This window comes from Sebastes fasciatus, chromosome 16, assembly GCF_043250625.1.
Source record: "Sebastes fasciatus isolate fSebFas1 chromosome 16, fSebFas1.pri, whole genome shotgun sequence".
Lineage (NCBI taxonomy): Eukaryota > Metazoa > Chordata > Actinopteri > Perciformes > Sebastidae > Sebastes > Sebastes fasciatus.
The window spans coordinates 9,060,341-9,087,920 of NC_133810.1; the positions used below are offsets into that span (position 1 = coordinate 9,060,341).

At 42.7% G+C, this 27,580-nt stretch overlaps 1 protein-coding gene across 4 annotated transcripts in view; it reads right to left on the reverse strand.

The window, feature by feature from the left end:
• fstl4 (follistatin-like 4) overlaps window positions 1-27,580 on the reverse strand; it is a 339,103-nt gene that overhangs the window by 232,131 nt on the left and 79,392 nt on the right. The window contains exon 1 of one of the 4 annotated variants that reach the window (XM_074610971.1): window positions 1,178-1,514. The exons of 2 other annotated variants lie outside the window; for them this stretch is intronic. The gene's annotated coding sequence lies outside the window, so the exon portion shown is untranslated. Of the gene's footprint in view, window positions 1-1,177; window positions 1,515-27,580 lie in introns of those variants that run through there. One more of the 4 variants, XM_074610968.1, reaches the window with a different exon arrangement.

A 27,580-nucleotide genomic window follows, 5' to 3' on the forward strand; every position in this document is an offset into this window, starting at 1 on the left:
ACTGCTGCCATTAATATTCTCATTCAGGAGCCAGGGCTATAGGTATTGATCCAGGGCTGTGCATGTGAGCATGCTCTATGCATGCTTTGTGCCTGAGTTGAGAGTTGGAGGATCTGTTGGCTCGCTTAAAGCTGAAGGTTCTGGGGATTTACAACCAGTTTCCACAGATAGCACAGTGATGAATGGGCGTAATTGTGCTGCTGGATGTCGGCTCCAATCTGCTTCCAGGTTGGAGAGGGAAATCCAACAAAGCCAAGAGAGAAAGAGAGAGGCTGGAGAGCAAGAGGTTGAAGGAGTAAAGGGGAGCTTCAGGCTGGAGCGTTTTCAGCACCATGGAGAGCTCCGGCTGGATCACCCCGACCAATCCTCATTTGACACTCCGCTGGCCGTCACGGAGGCTTTGCTGCCGCTGTGCCGGCTCTCTGGTGACACTGATAGGATTTTCCCATGAGAGAGAGCTCCGAAGCAGCTCATTTAACACAATCAGACACGAAAATCTTGTTTAGGAATGTCTCCCTGAGAGTTTTTTTTTTTTTGGAGAATGCATGTGGCTTTATAAGATGAAGTGCCAAAGAAACTGGCTGGGTGAGGATGGTGGGGTTTGTTGGGACCGGGAATCCACGCCAGCAGAGAGAGGGATGTGCGTGTCTCACTATGTTATCATCTCAGTCCCTCTGCTGCTGCTCGAGCAAAAACCTGGCGCATCCTGTGCACAGGAGTCCCACTTTAAAGCCATCCATCACCATCAATCCTGTTGTTTCCGTGCAGGTATAGAAGCCTCCTCTGCGAGGTTACCGAAAAAAAAAAAAAGCTGGCATCTGGTCATATTGAATGATTAATTGCAGCCTGTGTTGCGCCCAGACAATAGGCGACACATAGCAGGCAGCAATGGAGTTAAACACTGTCACAGATTGTCATTGACATCGTGCATCCTGCATGCGCTATAGAAGAGGACTGCACCTCCACATCTGTCTGCATGTACATCCAGGAGCTCCCTTTCTCTATATTATCCTCACAAACTAATTCAGAATTAAAGCATGCCACTGCTGTCCTGTTTACAGTTTCCATTCACTCACACTCCAAATAGTGTCTGCAACAACCAAACTTGTAAAACATAATAAAAATGAGCCTTTAAGCCCCCTATCCCGCATTGGTAAACACAGCTTTTCCTCCTTACCTGTGGTATTCCGAGGCAAGAGGGCAGAAAAAGGAAGGAAAATGTGCCACAGATTTCCTCTCTCAGCGACGCAACCAAACTGCGCTCCTTTTAGTTCCACTCCTGTCCTCCACACTCCGCAGGGTTTAAAGGGGTTCAGGTTAATTAACGTGGGTTGTGTGTGTGTGTGTGTGTGTGTGTGTGTGTTAGTAGCGACGGAGTAGCGCGTCCCAACTCTCAGCAGCAGCTCTCCATCCTTCAGCTCCTCCAGGCTGGTTTCCTTCCTCTCAGCGCTGCGCTGCTGCTCTGCCCTATTTCAACTCCTCTCACTCCGCTGCGCTCCTGACGTCAGCCGCTGCGCGCCGAATGCGGAGAGGAGAGGAGAGGAGAGGAGGCTGCATCTGCATCTGCAGACACACACACAGACAGACACAGACAGGCTGGGAAGCGACACCTGTGTGTGTGTGAGTGTGTGCATGTGTGTTTAGATGTTAGAATAAACTAGAATCCAAAATATGAAGGTTATTTGCAAGATGTTTTACTTGATTTGTTTCTTAATTTCAGGGTTGGTGACCTTTTTTGAATGCAGGATCTAAAATGTGGATTTGGGAACAGATTTAGGTTGTGGGTTAAGGTTATGCATGAAGTTGAGTTTTTAAGTTACATTGAATAAGTTAGGGGAATTGTGGGCAGATTGCAATCTATATTTTATATGCAAATTAGTTTCTTACAACAATTAAATCAAGCCTGATAAAGCAGTGATCTGTTGAATAAGATACTGTGGCACTACATGAAGTACTTTTTATACTATTTATAATGTTCACATTTACAGCATGTTCATAAAAAAAAAAGAAGCCAAAATAAAGATGAAAATCGATGTAAGGGAACCGATTCAGGTTGGAGTTAAAGCTATGCATGAAGTTGAGTTTTTAAGTTACAGATAAGGGAATTGTGTGCAGAAGACTAAAAATACACTGTAAAAAAAAAAGCAAAGCAATCTATATTTTATATGCAAAATCAGTTTGTTACAACAATGAAATCAAGCCACTAATAAAGCAGTGATCTGCTGACATTAAGTACTTTTTTATACTACTTATAATGTTGACACTTACAGCATGTTGTTCATTCAAAAAGATGAAAATCATGGTAAGGGAACCGATTCAGGTTGGGGTAAAAGTTTTGCATGAAGTTGAGTTTTTAAGTGACAGTTGAGGGAATTGTGTGTGCATAGTGTAATACAACTAAAAATATAAAAATATAGCCAAGCAATCTTTTATTTTATATGCAAATCAGTTAAATCAATTCACTCATAATGCAGTGATCTGCTGAATAAGATGATGTGTTAAAAACTGACACTTGTTTGAAATGAAAAACAATGAGCCTATTTGTCACAACTCAACAGTTGAAGAATGATTTTTTTTAAAATACAAACTGTATTTTCTGAAATACAGGGGGAAATACAGGAGGTAAGAATCAAAGAGGTGAACATGGTGACAGATGATGTTTCTGTTTTCTGAGTTCATCCAGCGAGAGCGTCAAACAGTCAGATGTTGTCAAAAGTATCATATGCATATTTTATTTTGTTTTTCACGGATTATTCTCCACCCAGACCCTCGTAGGGCTTCCTTGCGCACTGACTGTCGGCTATATGACAAACACTTTGAAGCATCACTAATCAACGAGGCAGTAATGATGTTCACAGGGGAATTAGACATGCAGAGGACAGGCAGGTATGTCCGAATCACTTTCACAGATGAGCAAGTTTACAGCGGATTACCTGCTTATATTAAGGCTGTGTTCAAGCGTTTAAACACACCCGCAGTGCAACAGTACAGTTGGCCTATCTACACTTTTACTGCAGTTATACTGAAACATTAAGGAAGTACGCAGTCACCCCAACCTCTAACACGTAACCAGAAATGGGCATCACTCATATTCTCTTCCCTTTGTATTAAAGAGGGAGGAGGGATAACTGCACATGGCACAATTAGGCCGACATACTGTATCCTAAAAAGATACGAGAATGGTGGCGTCTCCATCAAAATTGCATGCGGCAGTAAAATATTTATGCTCGATGTAACATTTATCAAGAAAGTGGGAAAAAAGAATGTTAGAAAAATAAGAAGCAAAGAAAGAAAAGAAAGAGAGCAACTTTATTCATGACGTTGCAATACTTGTTGTAGGCTTCAACTGAAAGAAAGAAATAAAGAAAAAAAGAAAGAACAGGACATTTAGTACATACAGTATCTACAGATAATGTGTCAATAACATGGTGATGTCTGATGAAATGGAAAATGGCCTTGTGGCACAATGCTGCAACAATCTCTAGTTATAAAACTGTCTCCTACATCTGATTAATGGCCGTGCATTTGTTTATGAGCCAGTGCAAATAAATCATTTACAAAAAAAATTATATTTTCTTTTCATGCCTTTTAATAAATAACACATCTCTTCCTTTATCATCGGCAAAACAGAGAATTTTGCTTTTTTTCAGGAGTATTTTAAAGAGGACTTATTATGCTTTTGTGCTTTCTCCCTTTCCTTTAGTTTATTATAAAGTTTTTTTGCACGTCTGCAAAGTTATAAAGCCCAAAATCCACGCCAAAGGGACTTACTCTCCCGCCACAGAAACAATGCTCTTGAACTGCCTGAAACGCCTTACTTGAAGTCCCTTTTCTTCTGTAACGTTGTGATGTCACCAAGTAACACATACTAGTTTGGCACGCCCTCAAACAAAGCTAGTTAGAGCGGCGCTGGAGCGGAGTATGATGAGTTTGGTTTGGTTGACACAACAGAGTGGGTTGGCTGACGAATCAGAGCAGACTTGGCTTTTCTGAAGGGGGTTGGGCGGGAGCGTTTCCGACAGAGGGTGAAAAGAGGTGCTGCAGCACAGCCGGTATGAGAAGAATAAAGCGTTTTTGGAACATTAATGCATGTAAACATGTCTTAGTAGAAACCTAAAATACAAGTATGTACCTGGAAATAATCATAATAGGTCCTCTTTAAAATCTTCTTATGGGATTTCTACTTAATTGGACAAATTACAAAGACTGACAGGGAGTTAGTTAGCAGGAAGTCCATTAAAAGGGTGGTGGGGTGTTGATGTGGGCTAGGTAGAAGTGGAGGTAGCTGTTTGAAGAGCTGCAGCGTGCTACATAAAACAGAAAAAAAACATTGTAATAAAATATTTAAGGCTGAATAATGTAATTCCCTCTCCGGGAACCATCACCTTAACGTGGTGGAGAGGTTTGTGTGTCCCTATGACCCTGAGGGCTGTGTTGTCTGGAGCCTCGTGCTCCTGGTAGGGTCTCCCATGGCAAATTGGTCTTAGGTGAGGGGCCGGACTAAGAATGGTTCACAAAAAACCCAATGACGACACGAGGCAGAGGAGGAGTTACCCGGCCCGGAGGAAGCCCGGGGCCCACGTCTGGAGCCAGGCCCAGACGGAGGGCCCGTCAACGAGCGTCTGGTGGCCGGGCTTGCCACGGAGCCCGGCCGGGGATACCCCGAAAAAGGAACGTGGCACCCCCCTCCTCTCCATCCTGTGGGCTCACCACCTGCGGGAAGAACCGCTTGGGTCGGGTGCGCTGCCACACGGGTGGCAGTGAAGGCCAGGGACCTCGACGGACTGGACCCGGGCGGCAGAGGCTGGCTCTGGGGACGTGGAACGTCACCTCTCTGTGGGGGAAGGAGCCGGAGCTTGTGCGGGAGGTGGAGCGCTACCAGTTGGATCTGGTAGGGCTTACCTCTACGCACAGCCTCGGTTCTGGAACCGTACTCTTGGATAGGGGTTGGACTCTATTCTTCTCTGGAGTTGCCCATGGTGTGAGGCGCCGGGCGGGTGTGGGGATACTCACAAATCCCCGGCTGAGTGCCGCTACGTTGGAGTTTACCCCGGTGGACGAGAGGGTCGCCTCCCTACGCCTTCGGGTTATGGGGGGGAAAACTCTGACTGTTGTTTGTGCGTATGCACCAAACAGCAGTTCGGAGTATTCGGCCTTCTTGGAGACCCTGAATGGAGTCCTGTATGGGGCTCCAGTAGGGGACTCCATAGTTCTCCTGGGAGACTTCAACGCGCACGTGGGCAACGATGGAGACACCTGGAGTGGCGTGATTGGGAGGAACGGCCTCCCTGATCTAAACCCGAGTGGTCGTTTGTTGTTGGACTTCTGTGCTAGTCATGGATTGTCCATAACGAACACCATGTTCGAACATAAGGATGCTCATAAGTGTACGTGGTACCAGAGCACCCTAGGCCGAAGGTCGATGATCGATTTTGTAATCGTATCATCTGATCTGAGGCCGCATGTTTTGGACACTCGGGTGAAGAGAGGGGCGGAGCTGTCAACTGATCACCATCTGGTGGTGAGTTGGGTCAGAGGGTGGGGGAAGACTCTGGACAGACCTGGTAAGCCCAAACGCGTAGTGAGGGTGAACTGGGAACGTCTGGAGGAGGCCCCTGTCCGAGAGATCTTCAACTCACACCTCCGGCGGAGCTTTTCTGGCATCCCTGTGGAGGTTGGGGGCATTGAACCCGAGTGGACGATGTTCAAAGCTTCCATTGCTGAAGCTGCGGCGGTGAGCTGTGGTTTTAAGGTCTTAGGTGCCTCAAGGGGCGGCAACCCTCGAACACCGTGGTGGACACCGGTGGTCAGGGAAGCCGTCCGACTGAAGAAGGAGGCCTTCCGGGATATGTTATCTCGGAGGTCTCCGGAGGCAGTTGCAGGGTACCGACGGGCCCGAAGAGCAGCAGCCACTGCCGTGACGGAGGCAAAGCAGCGGGTGTGGGAGGAGTTCGGAGCAGCCATGGAGAAGGACTTTCGGTCGGCACCAAAGTGCTTCTGGAAAACCATCCGGCACCTTAGGAGGGGGAAACGGGGAACCATCCAAGCTGTGTACAGTAAGGATGGGACACTGTTGACCTCAACTGAGGAGGTAATCGGGCGGTGGAAGGAGCACTTTGAGGAACTTCTGAATCCGACCAATACGCCCTCTATGGTAGAGGCAGAGCTGGAAGCTGATGGGGGACCATCATCAATTACCCTGGTGGAAGTCACTGAGGTAGTCAAACAACTCCACAGTGGCAAAGCCCCGGGGGTTGATGAGATCCGCCCAGAAATGCTGAAGGCTCTGGGTGGGGAGGGGCTGTCTTGGATGACACGTCTCTTTAACACCGCGTGGAAGTCGGTGACAGTGCCTAAGGAGTGGCAGACCGGGGTGGTGGTTCCCCTTTTCAAAAAGGGGGACCAGAGAGTGTGTGCCAATTACAGGGGTATCACACTGCTCAGCCTCCCTGGTAAAGTCTACTCCAAGGTGCTGGAAAGGAGGGTTCGGCCGATAGTCGAACCTCAGATCGAAGAGGAACAATGCGGATTCCGTCCTGGCCGTGGAACAACGGACCAGCTTTTCACTCTCGCAAGGATCCTGGAGGGGGCCTGGGAGTATGCCCATCCAGTCTACATGTGTTTTGTGGACTTGGAGAAGGCATATGACCGGGTCCCCCGGGAGATACTGTGGGGGGTGCTGCGGGAGTATGGGGTGAGGGGGGCACTTCTCAGGGCCATCCAATCCCTGTACGCCCAAAGCGAGAGCTGTGTTCGGATCCTCGGCAATAAGTCGGACTCGTTTCCGGTGGGGGTTGGCCTCCGCCAGGGCTGCGCTTTGTCACCAATCCTGTTCGTGATATTCATGGACAGGATATCGAGGCGTAGTCGGGTGGAGGAGGGTTTGCAGATCGGTGTGCTGAGGATCTCATCGCTGCTTTTTGCAGATGATGTGGTCCTGTTGGCATCATCGGTCTGCGACCTCCAGCACTCACTGGATCGGTTCGCAGCCGAGTGTGACGCAGTCGGGATGAGAATCAGCACCTCTAAATCTGAGGCCATGGTTCTCAGCAGGAAACCGGTGGTTTGCCTACTCCGGGTAGGGAATGAGTCCTTACCCCAAGTGAAGGAGTTTAAGTATCTCGGGGTCTTGTTCGCGAGTGAGGGGACGATGGAACGTGAGATTGGTCGGAGAATCGGAGCAGCAGGGGCGGTATTGCATTCGCTTTACCGCACCGTTGTGACGAAAAGAGAGCTGAGCCGGAAGGCAAAGCTCTCGATCTACCGTTCAATCTTCGTTCCTACTCTCACCTATGGTCATGAGGGTTGGGTCATGCCCGAAAGAACGAGGTCTCGGGTGCAAGCGGCCGAAATGGGTTTCCTCAGGAGGGTGGCTGGCGTCTCCCTTAGAGATAGGGTAAGAAGCTCAGTCATCCGTGAGGGACTCGGAGTAGAGTCCTTGCTCCTTTGCGTCGAAAGGAGCCAGTTGAGGTGGTTCGGGCATCTAGCACGGATGCCTCCTGGGCGCCTCCCTTGGGAGGTGTTCCAGGCACGACCAGCTGGGAGGAGACCACGGGGAAGACCCAGGACTAGATGGAGAGATTATATCTCTACTCTGGCCTGGGAACGCCTCGGGATCCCCCAGTCAGAGCTGGTTAATGTGGCCCGGGAAAGGGAAGTTTGGGGTCCCCTGCTGGAGCTGTTGCCCCCGCGACCCGATCCCGGATAAGCGGTTGAAGATGGATGGATGGATGGATGGAATGTAATTCCATTCTATTCAATTCTAAAAAAATACTTATTTTATTAAAAAATTTATTGTGAAAGGGTTAATGCTTAGGAGGGTAGCGCTAAGGTGTTGCTATATACTTTTTGGTTGGTTGCTAAAGTGTCATTTGGTTGCTATTCCATGGTTGCTATGATGCTTGGATGTTGTTGCTAGGGTGTTTGATGTGTTTGTTAAGGCATGTTTTTTAGTATGTCGCTCATTTACACTATATGTAAACCACATTCAGTACTCAAACTGTATTCATCAAATCCAGAGAATTAGTATCAATGGGTTAGGTGGGAAAGAGCATGTATAGATGTTTCAGCACCACAGTCAGAGACATTAGGTTAGTAGACAGAGACAGCTGAGAGAGCATAGTGTGCTTGCCTGTCTCATTGTCCAGCGATTATATGAAGCAATGAAAGGACATATTTTTATTCATCCTGGAGTGTCGGATTCATTATTCCTGCTAAATACAAGTCATTTCAAAACTTCAACACCACTGAGAACAAGGTCAGTTTTTCTTTTCCTCCTAATGAATAAAAGTAGAAGTTTGAATTTGTTCTTTTATCGTTTCCAGACATGGAGTGGCCTTTAAATAAAAGATCAGTTGAATTAAGTGTCAATCTTAAAGCTCCCCTCCAGACATATCTTAAAGTAAGTAAATATACTCTGCTATGATTAATAGTTTGTTTAACATGGTTTTCCCACATAAAAAGTAGAACAACTCTGAAAAGGGGCTGGAAGTACATCTACTCTTTCTCCCTCATTGAGAAATTCTGGATCTATGAATATTCAAATATCACAGACAATATTGCAGGGCGTCAAAAATGAGTGGGTTTGAACATTATTGTTTCCAAGTCCATAAAATTGACATAATCTGTGTTTCATTGCTGACTGATCCGCATGCTCTACTGTATTGCGCACATGGTGCACATACTGTCTTTGCACTAAGTCACCAAAAAAGTGAGTGGAATAATGTGATAAACTATGCAAGATAACAGACTTGTGTTGAAAAGAAAGCACACCAACAAGCTGGTAATTTTTGCAAAATAAGACTCATGACTTCACATCACATCATAAAGCTTTAAAGGAATGTGACAAAAAGAAGAAAATTTGATATCATATCCTACTAATTTTATGCAAAAATACTGAAATATTGTTTTAAAAAATAAAAAAAGTGCTTGTCTAGTCTGCAACTTTTCATACAAATTTCCAGTAACAGGATCCTTCTTTGAAACGCCACATTTGTATTACCTCTTTGGACATGTCTGTAATCTTTTTTTCAAAACACCAGCAATTTTTTGCAGCAATTTCTCCCCTCAAACGCTTCTCAGAGCAGTTATGGTGATTTACGTCCACTGACTGTCTGAGCGTCTTTCAGTCGGAGCTCTCAGCCTTTTTGTGTGCAGCCTTCTCTGAGGGGTTTCAGCTATAATCCTCACAACTTTCCAGAGAGATCTTCATTGTTTGCAACATCCCAAACAGAAACAGACAGAAAAAAAAGTAGCCTACTGTATAAAAAATCTTTTTTTTTTGTCATATTTCCCTGTGGTGGCATCATTCTGGCTACACAATCAGTGCATTATTCCCAAGATGCACTAAAGCAGCAACAATCCTGACTAATCTCAATATTCTAAAATGTTGTTTGTTCTGTTTACTGTGATGTACAGCACCGTAGTGGATACAGTCTGAATGGGTTTTCCTCAATCCTGAAGTCTGCTTGCCTGATGAATACACACGCGTAAGGCTTCACAATACATTTATTTAACATATATTAACACATTTCCCAGCCCAGTCACACTAAATGGCGTGAGAATGACACAATAAGAACAACATTCTTGCTTTTGGCATGTCATGTGTATGCCATGTATTCTGTACTGACTGCAATGTAAATGCATCAACGTAAATATGCTACGCTCAAAGGAATTGATGTAGAATAAAAAAGGAAGAGAGACTGCTTATGGTGGCACAACCCTGTCCCCTACAAAATTACGTTCCCATACACTAAACGGCATTTCTTAAAATTGTTTCCTTAAAAAAAATAAAAGACTACAACAACCTAAACCACAACAAATAAAATAATATGTACACATAACAGATAGTAACTGTAAATTAAAAAAAACTATTCAAAAACAAAAGGAGAGAAAAAAAGGTAATAATAATAATAATTATTATTATTATTATTATTATTATTATTATTATTATTATTATATCAAATATATATATATATATATATTTTAATTTAAGAATATAAATAAATGCATATAGTAATTATAATAATTAATAAAAAAAATCATTAATTAATAAAATAAATTTAAACACCAAGTAAACCACATTCTCAATTACGTTTTGAGAGAAAAATATTTCCCCCCGGAATACAGTCACAGTTTTAAACATGTGGTTAACATTGTAAACAAAACAAAAAACGCAACAACACCACTTAGTTAGGTTTAGGCAACACAACTACTGGGTTAGGTTAAAATACATCATGGTTTGGCTTAAAATGACTGTGTAAGTGAACATTGACTTTTAGTTTCACACGGAACATGAACAGTGGCCTTCTGGGGGAAAGTCTTGTGTTTGTTTGACATGACATGCAAAAAAACATAACGTTCGTTCTCATAACACACAGAATGTCCTTAATATGCTATTTATATGCCTTCCTGTGAGATCGGGTTGTGTTTTTCATAAGAACTCCTAATTTACACCTTCTTACTTTTTCACAAGGTCAACCTGAGAACACACACATACAGACAGGCTGCACAAGAAAACACATTTTTGAACCTGTCTCTGGGACATGACAGCGGGAAAAGTCGGATCCACATTATCGACAAATGCATATCAGATCTATTCATAAAACCAACAGCTCTCTTTGCAATGCAGCGACGATCTCAGAGCGCTGTTGGCGTACCCTGAGTGGCAAATCAATCACGCCTAAATGGTGCAAATATGAATCGACCCTCGAGGGGCTCATATAGACGACAGCCCGTGCATGGCATTACAAGATGAACATCATGTGCATTTCACCCACAGCTACACCCATGGCTGAGCAAACGGAGTCTCAGACTAGCATGTCGGGATGGAGCAGCTACAGCCATCATCATTATCTCCGCCATCATTTGCTCACAAGTGTTTGTACTCGCAGTCATACAGTACGTCAGAAACATAATATCTTCACCCCTCAACCTTAAAGGCACTCAGGCATGTGTCAGCACTAAAAGGTCTCTCTCACGTAGCTGCTCCCTCAGAGACAGAAACACCAGGAGATAGAGCCATAACTCCTCTTTATGTCCTTCTCCTCCAGCTCACCACTGCAAGCATTCATGTGATTCACACACACGTCTGCATCACCTACAGTAGAACGGACTCTCAGGCTGCACATATTCTAAACTTTCCTAAACATGTTTTTTAAGGTCATTGTTTATTTAAAAAAAGGTATGCAGATATAAATGTTTTTACAAAGATGGGAGCCACCACAAGAACTGATATGGTTTGAAACACTATTGCCAGACAAAAATGCTGATGTCGGACAAACTTATAATTTAGAAATAATATGGGTTAGCCACTTAAAACATAATCATCCTCTCTGCTGTTGCACCCCCAAAAAGGTTACCATGGTTTCCCATTAAATGCTTTTATTCAATTACCAAGACACAAACACACCAGCCTGTTCTCATTCCCAGGGCGTAAATTACCGGCATGGCGCTTGTCACACTCATTGGCATGTGATGCAGATGCACAAGGCACCCTTAAGCGTCTGTATGAGACGCACCAGACTTTCAATTAACTACAATGTAAACCCATATGTGGCAAAAATGTTGTATATTAAAAAGATCTGTAACCAGTTATGACTTTCTTTCTCTGCTTTGGACTTCATCTTGTAGTAGGCTTGCCGTGATAGTCGGTGTTACACTGGGCACACACCGATTACTTGCCCACCATCGTTTTGCATTTTCACAGAAATAAAAACGATTTAGTTAATTTCCGCGTATCAGCGCCGTGTTATCAATACATAGTCGGACAACGGATGCTACAAACTGAAAGTGAAAGTGTCTGCTCTGTATGGAGTCGCAGAAGTCAGATTTCACACACTTAACACAGGACGAGAGAGAGTTGACAGACAAGACGATGGCGGAGGATTTGGTGTCAAAGCCAAAAAGCAAAAGCACCTATTTGGCAACATTTCGGATTTAAACCCAATGCTACAAGGGAATCATAACGTTAGGAGGAAATGAGGCGATCACCGCGAGGAGGACGGAGCGGTCACACCCAGTGTGTGCGGCGCAGTGTCGCCGGGTGAGAACCTGCGGCCCTGCAGTGAAAGCTTGACCAGAGAGGCCAGACACACAGCTATCCAACGTTAAAGATCAAAGTAAGCGCTCTGCAGATATTGAGTGCCATCTTTTCTTGTTTTCTTCATTCTTTTCTTGTTGTCACAAGTTTATTAACCTCACCGTGACATCCCTATCTTGTAGTTTTCACTTCCTATTAATATAATTAAAGCAACATGGCATGTAGGAGAGGGAGGATCTGAAGGAAAGTATAGTTCCGATGACCAACCAATCAGAGACATTTCAGCCACTGTTTACGAGAAGACAATCTCTGTTTTTGCATTTATTCACATGTGATTGGATAAGCTATACTCATGTGCTGGATTGTCTGTCATGATTTGGCTATTGCAGGACACTACTGCATGACTGAATGATGTGCATCAGAGGGGATTAAGAAGTGTAGACACAATGCAGACTGAAAAATAAGTACACCCTGCAGGAGAATGAATGCATATGTTTCTGTCCACCCCTCGATGCTCTGTTCTCTTGATCATAGTTTCTTTTCTCATCCTCTATTTCTTGCTGCATTACAGCGGTTTCAGAACAAATGTGAAAGGGGAAACAGTTTGCACGAGGTAGTGCGCAAAATAACGAACAGCAGGAAACAATAAAAATATATATTTTTTAACCTGGTATGATCTAATATTTTCTACCATGATTCAAATTCTGTACTCAAGACCCGGTAAGATCAGGATTGGGAATTCAGGGATGCACAAAATGAACTTTTCCACCATTCTTCTCTAGCCGCCATAACGTCAGCCTCCCGCCAAGGCATGCATTCCATTGGACACTCATCGTGGAGGTCAGCACATTTGAGGTCAAAGGTCAATTTAGTTGAGCTTTAGCTGCAAAACTTGGCAGAATCAATGTAGTGTGTGCTGCTGTGGCTCATGCAGCTTCATCTGATATACCAGTAGCTTCACTCTATAGCTCTAAAACTGAGCCTGCTACAGCCGACAGTAAAGTCGGCGGAGGGCGCCAGCGTCCTGAAGTTGTGGTATAGAAGTTAAAATTCTTGCCACCATAACGTCAGCCTCCAACCAAGGCCCGAATCCCACCGGACACTCATTGTGGAGATCAGCTCATTTGGGGTCAAAGGTCAATTTAGTTTAGCTTTAGCCGCAAAAACTTTGTGGAATCAATGTAGTGTGTTCTGCTGTGGATCACGGAGCTGCAGGAGAACGCCCAGCAGCTCTCTCCTTTGGGAATAATGGCCTTGTCTCAAGCCCCAACTTAGGCCGCTAAGTAAGCTGTCACCCTACAGCGCTTTAGTTTCTGAAAAATCAAAAAAGAAAGCAAATTTTAGAACTTTAAATCTATATATTTTTTTGTCACACAAACACTAACCACTTTGTGTACCCACATATTGTTTGCCAGACACAAATGTAAACACTCAAAACAATTGTCTGCATACACAAATTGACACACGAACACATGCACTTACACAAAGACATAAATAACATTTACTTGATGCTGTACTTTGTTAAATAGAGCTGTCAGAGGAACCTGTACTGTATCAGCTGCAGTGCTGTTGTTCAATGAAACGACCTGCCACTGGAGAGAGAGAGGCAGTGCAGACAAAGTGTTGCGCTGGCTTCTCTTTGTAGCCTCGAGGCTTCGTATGGACAAACCAGGGCTTTTGATTTGTTATGCAGCCCCCCCCTCTCTCTCTCTCACACACATACACACTCTCTCACTGTGCACATGCAGCAGCTCGTAGACAGAAAGGCATGCGTCCGTGCACCCACATACGCAGAAACACGCACAGGCACTACATTTTTCACTCTTGGTCCCACGCCTGTGCCCACACACACACACACACACACACACACACACACACGTGCACACACACACACACACCTTGTATAATAGTCTTTGTTTCCTCCTCCTGCCCAGCTCCAATTTGATGGCAGCGCGGCCGCCAGGTTCCCCAGATGACCATTGAGATAGAGCTAACAGATGAAAGCAGCAGTAAGACGCTGGCGGTAATGGTTGCTACAGCTCCGGCTTACAGCCCATATTTCTCCCTGATGGCTCTGCTGCCCTGCCTCCCTCTGACACCTGCAGGAGTGAGCTGCTTGGAGGGGTTGTTAGTATTACAGAAGCAGGGACACATACAGAGAAACAGGAGCTTGTATATAGCATGTACACATACTTACAAAGAGTTTACAGTAATGAGTTGATGCACTTTCAGTCCATGCAGTTTCACACTTCCATTATGTAAGTGAAGCAAGCAAGCAGCTGTGCATGTACTGTAGGATGTAGTTGCAGAGTAGGGTGCGAACAAGGTCAAATATGTGTTTACAAAACTTGAGAAAGTAACTTCTTCTAATGCCAGACTAAGTGCAAATGGCAGACCAGAACTCAACATGGTTGGTCTTAAAATGACTACGTTTGTAAAGTGGAAATTAAACTTTGTGCACAGGACAAGAAGAGCGATCTCCCAAATGAAAGCCTTGTGTTGTTGCACCCATCCACCTCCCCTCCCGCCCGCCCTGTGTGCATTTTTTTCGCTCTTTAAACTACGTCACCACCCTCCCCGACCACTTTCTCGGAGCGTTTGCTGATGCTGTGGATGGGTTTACATGATAGTTAATGGAACACTTTGGTGCATCTCATACCAGCACTAGAGGGGTCTGACAAACCAGCTGTATTTGACACTCTGGGAATTAGAACGGACAGGGTGGATTTAAATCATTCACTGAATGTGACTAACTTGCATTTTGACATTAATGATGCACTGGCACGGCTTACAGTTTTATTATGCATGCCGTTTGGTATTGCTAGTTCTACTTCTAATGTGTGAAAATTATTTAGTTTAAATAAGAGTCCACCACCTTAAATTATTTAAACACGTTTTAGTTATTAATGGCTCGATGATTTGTACCAACTCAATACTGTTGTATTATTTTGAGATTATAAATCTGTTAGTTAAGGGGAGAGTCCCTTCGCCTCCAAAAATGACAAGCTAAATAATAATGCTGGGAAGGCTCCTGTTCTTTTAGAAGGTGATATATATGGTTGAGCCTCCCCGCCCCCACTCCAACAACATACAGTCCCTACATCAGCCTGACATGCTTCAGCTGCTGACTGGCTCTCAGACTGATGTGAGCCTGCACCTCAAACACATTCATGGATCACCCAGACAGCTTTGCGGTAACAAATCTGAAACACAGTGCTTATCTGAGGTGAGTAATGATCTCTCCGTCTCTCTCTGTCACTATGCACCGGCATGTGTCACTTTGGTTTCCAGGCATTTCATTTTACCTACAAACTATTTCTGTGTTTTGCTTTCAGTTTGCAAATGGCCACCTCTCCCCACGCTGTTTGACAGAACATAAATGTGTGTATTTGCTCTTTCGTAATATCAGGTGTGAACTACAATCTCTCGCATGGATCTACAATCAGTCATGGTATGTATAGCTGGATACAGCTTCTCTAAAGCTTCTGTCTGCTTTTTCAAGTGTGGCCTATTTGGTTACAAGGATGGAAAGAGCAAAATGTGTGTGTGTGTATCATTGTACTTTTATACTTCAAGGATAACTTCGGTATTTTTCAACCTATTTCCCCATGTTTTTGAGTCTAAGTGACTAATGGGAACAACAATTTTTTAAATTGGTCCAGTATTGAGGGGAAACGCTGCAGACGGCATCCGAACGCTAAACGGGCTGCAATCACTTGTCCACTAAAAGTTCTTGTTTTTGCCACTGACAGGTTCAGATTGTTATTATAAGTGTCTGAGAAAATTATGGTAAGCACCCTATAGAGAAATATAACATTTCTTTGTACCTTTCGATTTGTCCCGTCTGTTTGTTATTGTATCATATGACTTGTTGCCGGAAGACAACGGTGGAAACCTGAGTGAGAGTTGGAGAAAGGAGTGTCACGGGACACTGGTTTTGTCAGAGTTTGTTGTGTTGGAGTTCTCCCTCAATACTGGACCAATTTCAAAAACTGTTGTTCCCATTTGTTGTTCCCTCAAACAACGGTTCATAAGATTTCTTAAGAAAAGTTATTTTTCATGCATTCTACGAATGTCCAGCAACATGTGATGCAAGTGATCCAGTCTTTTCAAAATAAAACTGTTTAGGAAAAGATCAACTTGGTTAGGTTTAGGTAACAAAACTACTTAGTTAGGTTTAGGAAAAGATCGTGGTTTGGGTTAAAATAACACCGGAGGTGGCGCAACGAAGTACCTGACAAATAAATCAACGTTGACATTTTACTCGGGACACGAACACCGGTCTCTTGGGCGAAACCCCTGTGTTTGTTTGACCCACCCCCATATAACAGTAATAAATGCTACTATCTTTTATGTGTAAAGGAGAAAGTAGTTCCATCTTTCAAAGCAATGTTAGCAGAGAATCAGCAAGTGCAGCTGACACACTCATACCATCATATTCCACACACATTATCCTGTTTGGGCACTTTTGGTGTGTACAAATCTGTTTAACCAAGAAAGGCTGTAAATCCTCATATTATATATTTTCTTGTTTTTAGGTTGTTTTCTCTCAGTCCAAAGCCAGCAGACACAAATCACCTCCACCAGTTGTCAAGGAGTAAAAAGGTGTGACTTTCTTGCATCTAGTTCATGAAATGGATTTTCCTTAAGATTTCAAAGTAATCCACCAGGACGAGGCGAGGCGGACTCTGTTTTCATCTGTGATGCAAAGTTGATGCACAATGTTCCCCTGATGTCGCATTGTTAATGTTAAGATGCCGGCTATATTATCTGCCCAGAGAATTCACCAGAGTTTTTGTTGCTGCTGTTTACCTCTGGTAAAAATTCAGCTTTTTGATTGTTTTTCAATTGCCTGGCTTTTATGCTTCATCATCAACACAGGAATCAAACAGCACTCACAAAGTCATCCTATTTTCATTTCATTCATTGCTACTTTTGAATTGGTTACTGGAATATGAATACAGAAACAGAGCCTGTGACTCATTACACCATTTGTTAGTGGAAAAAGCAATAATATCGCTGTAAGAAATCACCACCCAACACTGACTAATAAAATGGATTTCCCAGTAAAATTTATTTCCAAAAAAAGCACCACAGTCCTTGTGGACAGCTGCAAATAACAGGGTCACTATTAAGACTATGAGTCCCAGTGGTGTCTGACTGCGTTCCCGTCATTTAGAAGCATAATTCCCAGACAGGCACGATCGGCCTAAGGGGATTTGGCACATAAAAGAAGTTAGATCATAATCCCAGACTGTGAGGGCAGCGCATGGTAGAGGATGAAAACACAAATAAAATACAGCTAAACCTAACCAGACCTTAACCCTAGAGGTGTCTGATCATAAAACAAATGTGTTTTTCAGGTAACGGTTTAGGAGGCAACTGATGTCCTGCCGATGAGGCTGTAAGTTAGAAATGTTGCTATGAATCGTTCTAAAAGCTTCAGAGCAGCTACTGAATAGACCAAGAGATGTGACCTTGTGGTTTCCTCCATTGCTGTTTGTGAGGTCAAGGTTCATATGTGATGAATACACAAATAGAGTTCTGCAGGGATGAAGTATTTTTGAAGGCTAACTAGGAAGTAAGCATCGCCCTGGGTTCGGTAAATGTTTATGATACTTACGTATTTTGTCGTAGAACAAAACGTTAAAATCTCTTCAGCTTGTGTTAACCACAGACCTTATTTTAGGCATCTAATTAAAAATCCATTAAACATTCATTCCTGCAGCACTCTATGCTAATGTGGTTTTTGGACTTTTCACATGTCAACAAAGATATGTCACATGCGAAAACGTGAATTTCAAATTAGTTTCTTTTTTGTATGCAAGGAATTGTGACTATGTTATGAGCTTGTAGATGCTTAATGGTACAGTGTGTAGGATTTGGCAACATCTAGTGGTGAGGTAGCAGATTGCAACCAACTGAGTACCCCTTCACTCAGTCTCGCTCAGATGCCACCCTTACCATAATAACACTACTTCAGGAGCAACAGATGGCAGATGCCAGCTGGCGGTATCACGGTTTTGCACTCTGCGGCTCACGTTACCGCAGTTTCACAAGCATGTTGGAGAACTACTAGATATGAAGGTCTCATTCTAAACTAACGAAAACACAAGGATTCTTAGTTTCAGGTGATTATACACAAATGAAAACGTAGTTATGAATATTATATTCCATTTTCTGCTAACAGATCCACCGAAATGTTACACATTGTTCCTTTAAACGTGAGCTTCAGTGTGTTTGTGTGCAAAGTTGTCGCTTGCGTTTGCACTTCTGAGTGAATGTACAGTATGTATTCTTGTGTTTTTTCATCCAGTTTATCAGTTACATTGAGCCGATGGGTTATGGTTTGCTCCATCTCTACTAAAATGTATGTTTTCTCTACATATAAATATAAAAAAATCATACTTTGTAAATATTTGAATCCTGTATTCTTGAATGCAATTGTTGGACACCTGCACGAGTTCTGTACAAATAAGCATCTCTGAGTTCATTTTCATTCAAAAAGAGCACTTTGTGTTGTTTCATATCATCACTGATGCCCACAAATCACTGATACGACCATTTTCTGTTGAATGAAGCAACATGAAATGTAGACGTACAACCAGCAAGCGTCTTGCTCTATGGAGCAGCAGATGAAACGCTGACTGTCCCGGGTGGCCTCGCAGTCTGTCACTCGGTGGCTTCTTTGGGTTTGTGTCAGATCAAGATCAGTCATAATGAGCTCTGACCAGAACACACAGCGCGCATTGCTGACTAGTTCAAATCAAATACTCACAACACCTGCTTCTTTCTACTGTGAGCTATGATCTCTTAATTATTTCACTCATCAAATCTGCTTCATTTATAATGGCAGTACGCAGTGAAAGGGAGGAGAGAGGCCATTGGAGGGTTTTAAAGCCTTAAGATAACTCGTTTGTGGATTGCACAGAGGGTTGTGTCTTTCAAAATTAAGGAGTCAGACGGGGAAATAAAATTGAACTAATGAACAATGTAGTAAAAGAGTTGTGAAAGAGTAAATGAATAATCCCAGCCACGGGCTAAAACAAACAGAGCTAACAGTACGACAAGGATTAAAATTAAGAAAGGCCAAGGGTCATCAGGACCCAGTGGGCTCATAAAGGATCAAAAGTTCAGACCGCCCATGCAAAGCCTTGAAAGAAATCAATAAAATGCTAAAATCAATTCACAAACTGACAGACAACCACTTCTGCATTCTTAGGAGTAATTCTGCAGCCTCTTAATGTTTCAATTCTAGTGTTTAAGAAGCTTTATTTGATTGACGATGAATGATACCAAAAGCTGATCCTCTGTTTCTAAAATGATGATGTTTAATATAATACCTTATTCACTGTACTGCAGAGATCAGGGTCAGCTCAAAGCCACAACATTCCTGCCAACATCGGGCTTAAAGCCAAGTGCTCCCACTGCAGTATATATTAACACATTAAAACCTATAACTTTTCCTTTAAAGGCTCCACATACTGCTGATTCATCTACAGGAGCAGCTCACAGCAACAACTGCGATTTAAAAGGTACAGTGTGTAGGATTCGGCACCATCAAGTGGTGTGGTTGCAGATTGCAACCAACGGAGTACCCCTCCGCTCACTCTTCCCTTTCCAAGACTACGGTAACGGGGGTTGCCGAATGCAAAACTGGGGTAACGTCATTCGCCTCCCTTATCATAACTACTTATCATACTACTTTAGGAGAGGTACCACGGTTTTGCTCAGGTTACCGCAGTTTCACAAGCGTGTCAGAGAACTACGGTGGCTTTCAGCTAACGTAAAAACACAAAAAGCTCTCTCTAGAGTCAGTGTTTGGTTTGTCCGTTCTGGGCTCCTATAGAAACATGGCGGAGCAACATGGCGTTCTCCGTGAAGAGGACCCGCTCCCCATGTAGATATGAAGGGTCTTAGGGATCTAAGCTAACAAAACACAACAATTCTTAGTTCCAGGTGATTATACACTAATGAAAACATAGTTATGAATATTATATTCCATTTCTGCTAATAGATGCCCCGAAATACAACACGCTGTTCTTTTAAAAGCACAGAGGCATCATCTCAAAAACTGGCATTTAAAGGGTTAAAATTCTGAAAATGATTAATATTTGGTAATATTGATCAGGACTGATGTTGGTTAAAAGATTTAACCCAGTGAAAGCGTAAAATAATATTAACATATTGTATTTTTATAGCAGTTTTATGACGCAATCAATTTTTTCAAAGTGAGGCACAAGGGTTAATACTTTATAACTTTAGACGTGTGAAACCAAGTTAGTTTGAAATATTATCTTTAAATCATTCAGCTTTTGGAAGATCTGAAGAAGTGTTTGAGAGGAATAAAGCTAAATAAATATCACTCTACCTGCACACACATACAACGATGGCGTATGATGATAAATGATGATAAATCATCTGTGAAATATCAACAAACAGCCAAATCCCTGATCAAAGCAGCCAACAAATATTTGTATTTATTCATCACTGCTAGTTTTTGCCCACAATTATTGAGCTTTTACTTTACATTATACTATAGCTGATTGTTTTATATAAGGAAAATTTACGATAAGGTAGTACAGTAAGTAAAAATGCTTATAATTTAATCTACACAAGAGGCCTGGTGGTATTAAGGACAATCTATGACACAACAAAGATGGGTTAATGTGTGAATAATAGTGGCAGGTTTTTTTTCTAATAGGCAGACGAGACTCTGGTGCTCAATACTCGACATTCTGCTCCTAAGAGTAGTAAACTATGATTTCCCAAACTGTCGCTTTGATTTGCACATCAAACTACAAATTAAGAACAGAATAAAGAGGAAGTGGATGTTTTGTTCTTTCACTCCGACACACATTGAGACTCTAATATTCCCTCCATCCATGATCCATTGGAGAACGTAGCAGTTCTATTTAAAACTTTCTTTGTAATAGAGATGCAAATAAAACCCTGCAGTCACAGTAGCATATTATTTACATTTTCCCTTCAGATTGTGGAGAGACCCGAACAGTTTAACCGGAGGAGAGGAGCGAGCGATCAGGAGCAGCTGTGGGGAGGGATTATAAACGACCGGTGGCCCTGCCAAAGCATGAGCCCGATCAATACCGTAGATGTGAATCTTTGTCATTATGGTTAGCCGAGAGCCAACTTGGCACAGAGGGATTGGGGTTCAGTCACTCCCTCACTGTAATTAATATGCTAAAATGAAAAACAACTGTTCCGCTTTCACTTGTCAATTCAATATCATTCATCAAAAGGGCTAAATTACATTAGATTCCTTCAGTGTGGAGCCACACTCAGACACCACCTACAGGTTGCAGACAGTTGTGCTTCATGAAACAGGACTTATGACACGTTGGGTTTTGGAGGTTAAATGAGAGTTGAAAAGAGTGTGCTTGGGATTCCCAAAGCCAATAGTGGCACCTGTACCCTTGGTCCTTGACAACGCTAATACACAGGTCAAAAGGGTACTTGCAAGCTAACAGCTGACAGATGTGGAATCAAACACGTTCTCATCCAAACTCATCACATACTGACGCTTTGTCAGGACCGCTTGACGTCACTTTTTAACACACTGGGTAGCCCAGCATGTCAAACTATGACGCTCCACTACAGTCGCAGTGAACACGTGGTTAACGTTGCGAATTCAAACAAAAACATTTGCTTAGGTTTAGGCAACAAAACCACTTTGTTTAAGGATAAAACATCATGGTTTGGCTTAAAATTACTACGTTTGTAAACTGAACATGTAACTAAACATTGTAATCACAAAGACAAACAACATGTTGGCTCCACACAGGACACAAACAGTGGTCTCCCGAAAGCCCTGTGTTTTTTGGACCCATTCAGCTTTTTGTTCTTTAAACTACGTCACCACACTCCCCGACCACTTTTTCAGAGCGTTTGATATTGATGCAGATGGGTTTAGATTGTAGTTACTTGAAAGCGTCTCATGCAGGTGCTAAAGGGTGCCTTGAGTGGCGGTATCACACGCCAAGGGGCGTGACAAAGGGTCGGTTTTTGACGGACTGGGGATGAAAATGGGCTGGATGACCTCTGCTGCCGGCTTAGCTGCAGAGCAGCGATGTGTGATGTGTGTTCACCATAACAACTAACAACAATCGCCATTTTCTTTTAAACTAGTCAAATGACCACGGAGAACAGTTCAATGTCCATTCTACTCTATTCTATTGTTCTATATAGAACATTTCTTTGTTTCTCAAACTAGTTTTACCTAATACTAGATATTCTATCCACCGCTGAACAAACATAACCATTAACCGTTGCATGTAAATGCCACATCCAATCTACATAACTTACTGTAGGGAAATATCAAATATCATATATGGAATATGTAAATTTAACACAGGATACTGAGGCCTGACACACCTTGTACTGCTCATGCTCTCCTGTGTATGTGTGTAAGTTCCTTTTCCATTAGAATATTCTGAATAATGAATAATCCTGTTATGCGTTTGTGCTGTTTGTGATTAGGACAGGAAAAAAAATACATAAACAACTCATTTTGAGTATCACCTTAACAGATACCTGCTTTTATCTGGAATATTTTGTGCGGGTAAACAAGTCCGATGTCATCATCTCTGTCAGTTTCTGAGATTTTTGGTTGCACCACGTCGTCTGTTCTCTGTCGCTATTTCAGGAACAAAGACAGACCTCCGTGAAAGAAGCAGACGAGGGAGCGACATAGAAAGAGAAAGCGCGAGAGAGAGAGAGAGAGAGAGACAGAGAGTATGTGCATAATATGTACATCACGCCTTTGTGTCCCCCGCTCGCTCGCTCATGTACTTGTTTGCGTTTCTCCTCTCGTCTTGAATTTTTGAACAAGGTTATGTGTTAGTCACAGCTCTGCTATCCTTGGCCTTCAGCACTTTCACCCGTCACGTTTGGGTATAATGTCACAATGCCTGTCCCGTCTCATCTATCACGCTCGCTGCTCGTCGTGATATAAATTCTTAGCAACCGCTGAGGAAGCACCGAACACCCTAAAACTGTTTATGATGATCATCTCGCTGTGACTTCTGATAAGCAATAATCTCAGGATTCACTTTACGTGCAACATTTTAGGAATCCTACCCAAGGATTGATGAGCAGCTAAAGAGTCCCTCCCATTAACTTTATGTTGACACGTTCAGCCCCTGCAGCCATCAGTAAATCTAACCTTACATATCCATCAGCAGCAGGCATCCTGTCAAAAGTGTCCTTGAGCTTCGGAGGCTCGAACTAAATGTAAAAAAGCTGACAAACTCCTGCGAATGTAAAAAGAAGAATCACGCCATCTTTTGTAAAAATCCATCTCATCTCAGCCAAAAAAAATCCCGTATTTAATCGCTTCTCCCTCCACTTCATTTATATCCCTCCCTTCATTAATGAAGCACATTTAATAGGTTAATTTAATAAAGGATCAGCACTTTCGCTCAAATTGAAGCGGCCAGTCTATTACAAGGAAGGAGCAGGTGTGCAGTCAATGTATTATCCACTGTGCTGTAAAATGAAGGATTTAATCAGATAACAGTGATTGGTCGTTCTCGGAAAATGACCCTTCCTCTCTCGGTGGGTGGGCGCGCTTTTGTCACTCTGACCGACTGAAAGGCCGATGACACCTTCCTCATATACACAGATATACAGTACATACACACCCTGTACATTATGAAACCTTCCTCACATACACACACTATACATTAATACCAGCTGCATTAATTCCCTGATCATGTGGATTATGTGGAAGTACCTTTACACCTGACTGGATTTCAGAGAGTATAATGTAGTTGTAAGCAGAATTCAGTGTTTATATATACTGTATATAAATGCTGAATAGGGGGACTTAAAGTGAAATGTTGCTGGTGTTTTTAATATTTTTCTAGTTGCAATGGGATTAAAGGTGCAGTGTGGAGGATTTGGCGGCATCTAGTGGTGTGGTTGCAGATTGCAACCAATTTATAACCCCTCCGCTCACTCCTCCCTTTCCAAGGCTGTGGTAATGAGAGTCGCTGAGTGCAAAAGCGAGCGCACTTTCTCGGAGTGTTTACTGTTGTCACTAATGGGTTTACATTATAGTTAATGGAAAGCCCGGTGCGTTTCATACCGGCGCTAAAGGGTGCCATGTGCGTCAGTACCAAACGGCGACAGCCGTGACAAAGCCTCGGTATTTGAGGCCCTGGGAATGAGAATGAGCTGTCTGCTAATAGATCCGCTGAAATGCTACACAGTATTCCTTTAAAAGAAAGTAAAAATATATAAAAATCCACGTAAAATGTATTTTAACAAGTTCTACACCTTTTTGTTGTTGTTTGTTTTTCTAATCGTATCTTTCTTAGCTTTTCTTGTTTGTTTCTTTGTTAAAATTGTTCTGTTCCCTTCCAAAACTTGCATGCATGCCTACACACAGATCCCAACCTACCCCCTCCCACACACAGACACTCACACTACCGGCCATCCAGGCAGCAACAGACTGCAGTGTATACACAGAGACAGATGAGAAGCCATCCATTGCATTATGTCTCCCTTTATCATTGAAAGTGTACAATCCCATCAAGAGTCGTGTGGCTGCAGCTGTGTAACATACAGTCAGCAGTGGCTGTACTTCAGTTACATGTCTTCTTCCTCCTGTATCTGGGGAGTAGAGATGAGCAGAGGGCAACAGAGGCGAGGCTCTTTAAATCTAACACAGGTTATTTGGGCTTTATTGGAGATTGGACAAAGGCCTGTGTGAGAGGTTTTCCTTCCCTCAGCTCAGGGCTGTGTTATAGGTGTATACCATGTGCTGCACAATGCTGTGTGCTCTGTGTCGTATAAAAGATACAGGCTTGAGAGTGGGCCAAAATGCAGGAGCTGTGGAGGAAAATGGTCTCTTGTAACTGGGACTGAAATTCTGGCACATTTTGTGGAGGCAGTGATAAAAGTGTGTTATTACTCTCACATTGTCCTGAAAGGAACAGGGAAGGAAAATGTGAGGGAACATTTCTTTTAGAGAAAGATAATGTGCACATGTAACCATATTTCCAACAAAGTACATTACATTATGAGGGAAACCAACTGCTACCTGGATTCCACTTTTCTCAACATATCACCGAAAAGAGGGAGGATTATGTAACTATACCTAATTTTTTATGTTCTCAGGCTTACTTGGGATCACACTGAACATTCGTAATGTTCTTTCTAGCCAATCATGCACGGTGTAGGCTATGATGTTGATGAACGTGACTCGCGAGAACGGCTGCTCGACGCTCATTTGAAGAGAGTTTGCACAAGTGATAGCTTTGAATGTACCAGTTATTTATTTAATTAGCTTAGCTGGTAATTTAATTTTGTACAAGTAGGCTATTACACACAGGCTATTGTCAGACTGATGGACACACACCCCCTTCCACGCATCATAGCTACGTCAACTTGCTCGCGTACTATAATTTTCCACAATTCCACATTTTAAGCTTCTGGTACGATAGTTTAACATTTCCCATCTGGCAACGCTTTATAGAATACTGAAATAGAGATTTACTAAAGATATGAATGAAGAAGAAGATGTGTGGTGAATAATTGTTGGAGGGAAGCAGCTGTGCGGATTCAGTTTGGGCATGAAGGTATTTGAGTCATTAATGATATTTGTGGCAGCTTCAATTTTCACAACAGTTTATCATTACAACACACAAACACACGCACACACACAGCACACACACTTCTTCCTGGGTTGACTTCAAACATTGTCGTTTAGCTTACAGCCACATTAATACAGCCTGGTCACACCAATAGCATATGGACGTACAATAACAACGCCATACTTGCTCTTCCGTGGAATCCGTGTAAATATGCTACACTCAGAGTGACGTAAAATAAAAAAGTGAGAAAGACTGCTTATGGTGGGTGGGACAGGAGGTGGATGGGTCCAACAAACACAGGACTTTCAACCAAGAGACTGGTGTTCGTGTCCCAAAATGACGTTTTGATATTTGGAAGCGTCGCTTGTGACATGTTTTCAGTCCTTCTGTTACATATTTTACTTAGTTTGCGTACTTATCTTAAGCCCAACTGTGGTGTTTTTCCTAAACCTAACTAAATGGTTTTGTTGCCTCAACCTAACTTCGGCTGTTAGAAGGCAAAAATGCGTACTTATGACACGCCGAATGCCTTTGTAATCCTGTGCTATTTATACATCTTCCCATGAGATTGGGTTGATTAATCCATATTTTTTTGGCCACTTGATGGCAGAGGAACTCCACAACAAGCTGAAAACACCACAAAACCCTGACATATCATCACCTTACAAAGTTGTTATGGTATATATTACATTACATTACATGTATTTGACAGACGCTTTTGTCCAAAGGGACTTATACATAGCAAACAATTACCTATTTACACTCCCAACAGATACGGACTCTATATCAACTCTCTTCAAAAGCTAGTTGAACTTTAATTTGTTGGTCGTTTGGTGCTGGGCAGGCAGGTAGTGAACAGTATTAGAGCTTTTTAGTTGAAAACAGATGCTTGTTGCTGCTTGAAACAGTGTTGATATGACTGATGAAACTGAATCATACAGAATATTTTTGTGCCATAAATCCAACACAATGAGCTTAAAGACGCCAAAAAGCTCTTCAATGAAATTAATTAATCACTTGTTCAATCTTTATAAATATCACAAAACAATCCCAGAACATGTTTGATATTTGTCCTAGTGTATTTATGTAAACCTTGTGAGAGTTTATATTTATAACAATGAACGTTCACACAGGGAGATGCGATGTTTCACAGAGAGCAGAGAACGGATCCAATTGCTATTTAGACATTATTTGCTGCAAGTAAAAAAAAGATCACTCATACCAATCTCTCTTTAAGACAGTCATGAATCATGATTGCTTTATACAAAATTATATGACAGCAATCAATGTCACTTTGTTGATGGATAACCTGAGTGAAAGAGGAAACTCTCCAGAAGGCAATAACATTAAAACTAAAGTCGTTAAGTTGTGATAAATGACGAGACAGCGTAGAGCCGGAGAAGGTGTTCACGTGCCAGCCCTTCTGCCTCTCACGCTGGTTCCCACCAGTAGTTGGGCTTATTTGCAGAGTAAAGCAGCCAGCTGGCTGTCTCGATACGGCTCTAAACCTGTGTCAGCTGCAGAGTCGACATAAATCTCTGTGGCCACTCATTGAGGTAATAGGAGACAAGTCCAACAGGTGAGGCATTACCTGAGAGAGTCTGATCCACAGGGAGTTGTTTTTTAGCTGGCAGTAAACAATGACTCAAAAAGGGATGAGAGAACAGAAGCAAAACCACCGTTCATGACCTCTGAAGGTAGGTAAAAAGAGGAAGGACGGGTGAAGGAAAGGGAGACAATAAGTGAGAGAATTGGAGGTGGAAAAAAGTGAGAAGGCAAAAAGGTAGAGAAAAATAATCAATTTTCTATAAAAAAGTTAAGAGAGGACTAAAAGAAAGAAAGGGTAGCAGACCTTGAGACAGCAGGTGTTTTATTGCTTTTCTACCAAACATAGAAGATGGAGAGAGAGAGAGAGAGAGAGAAA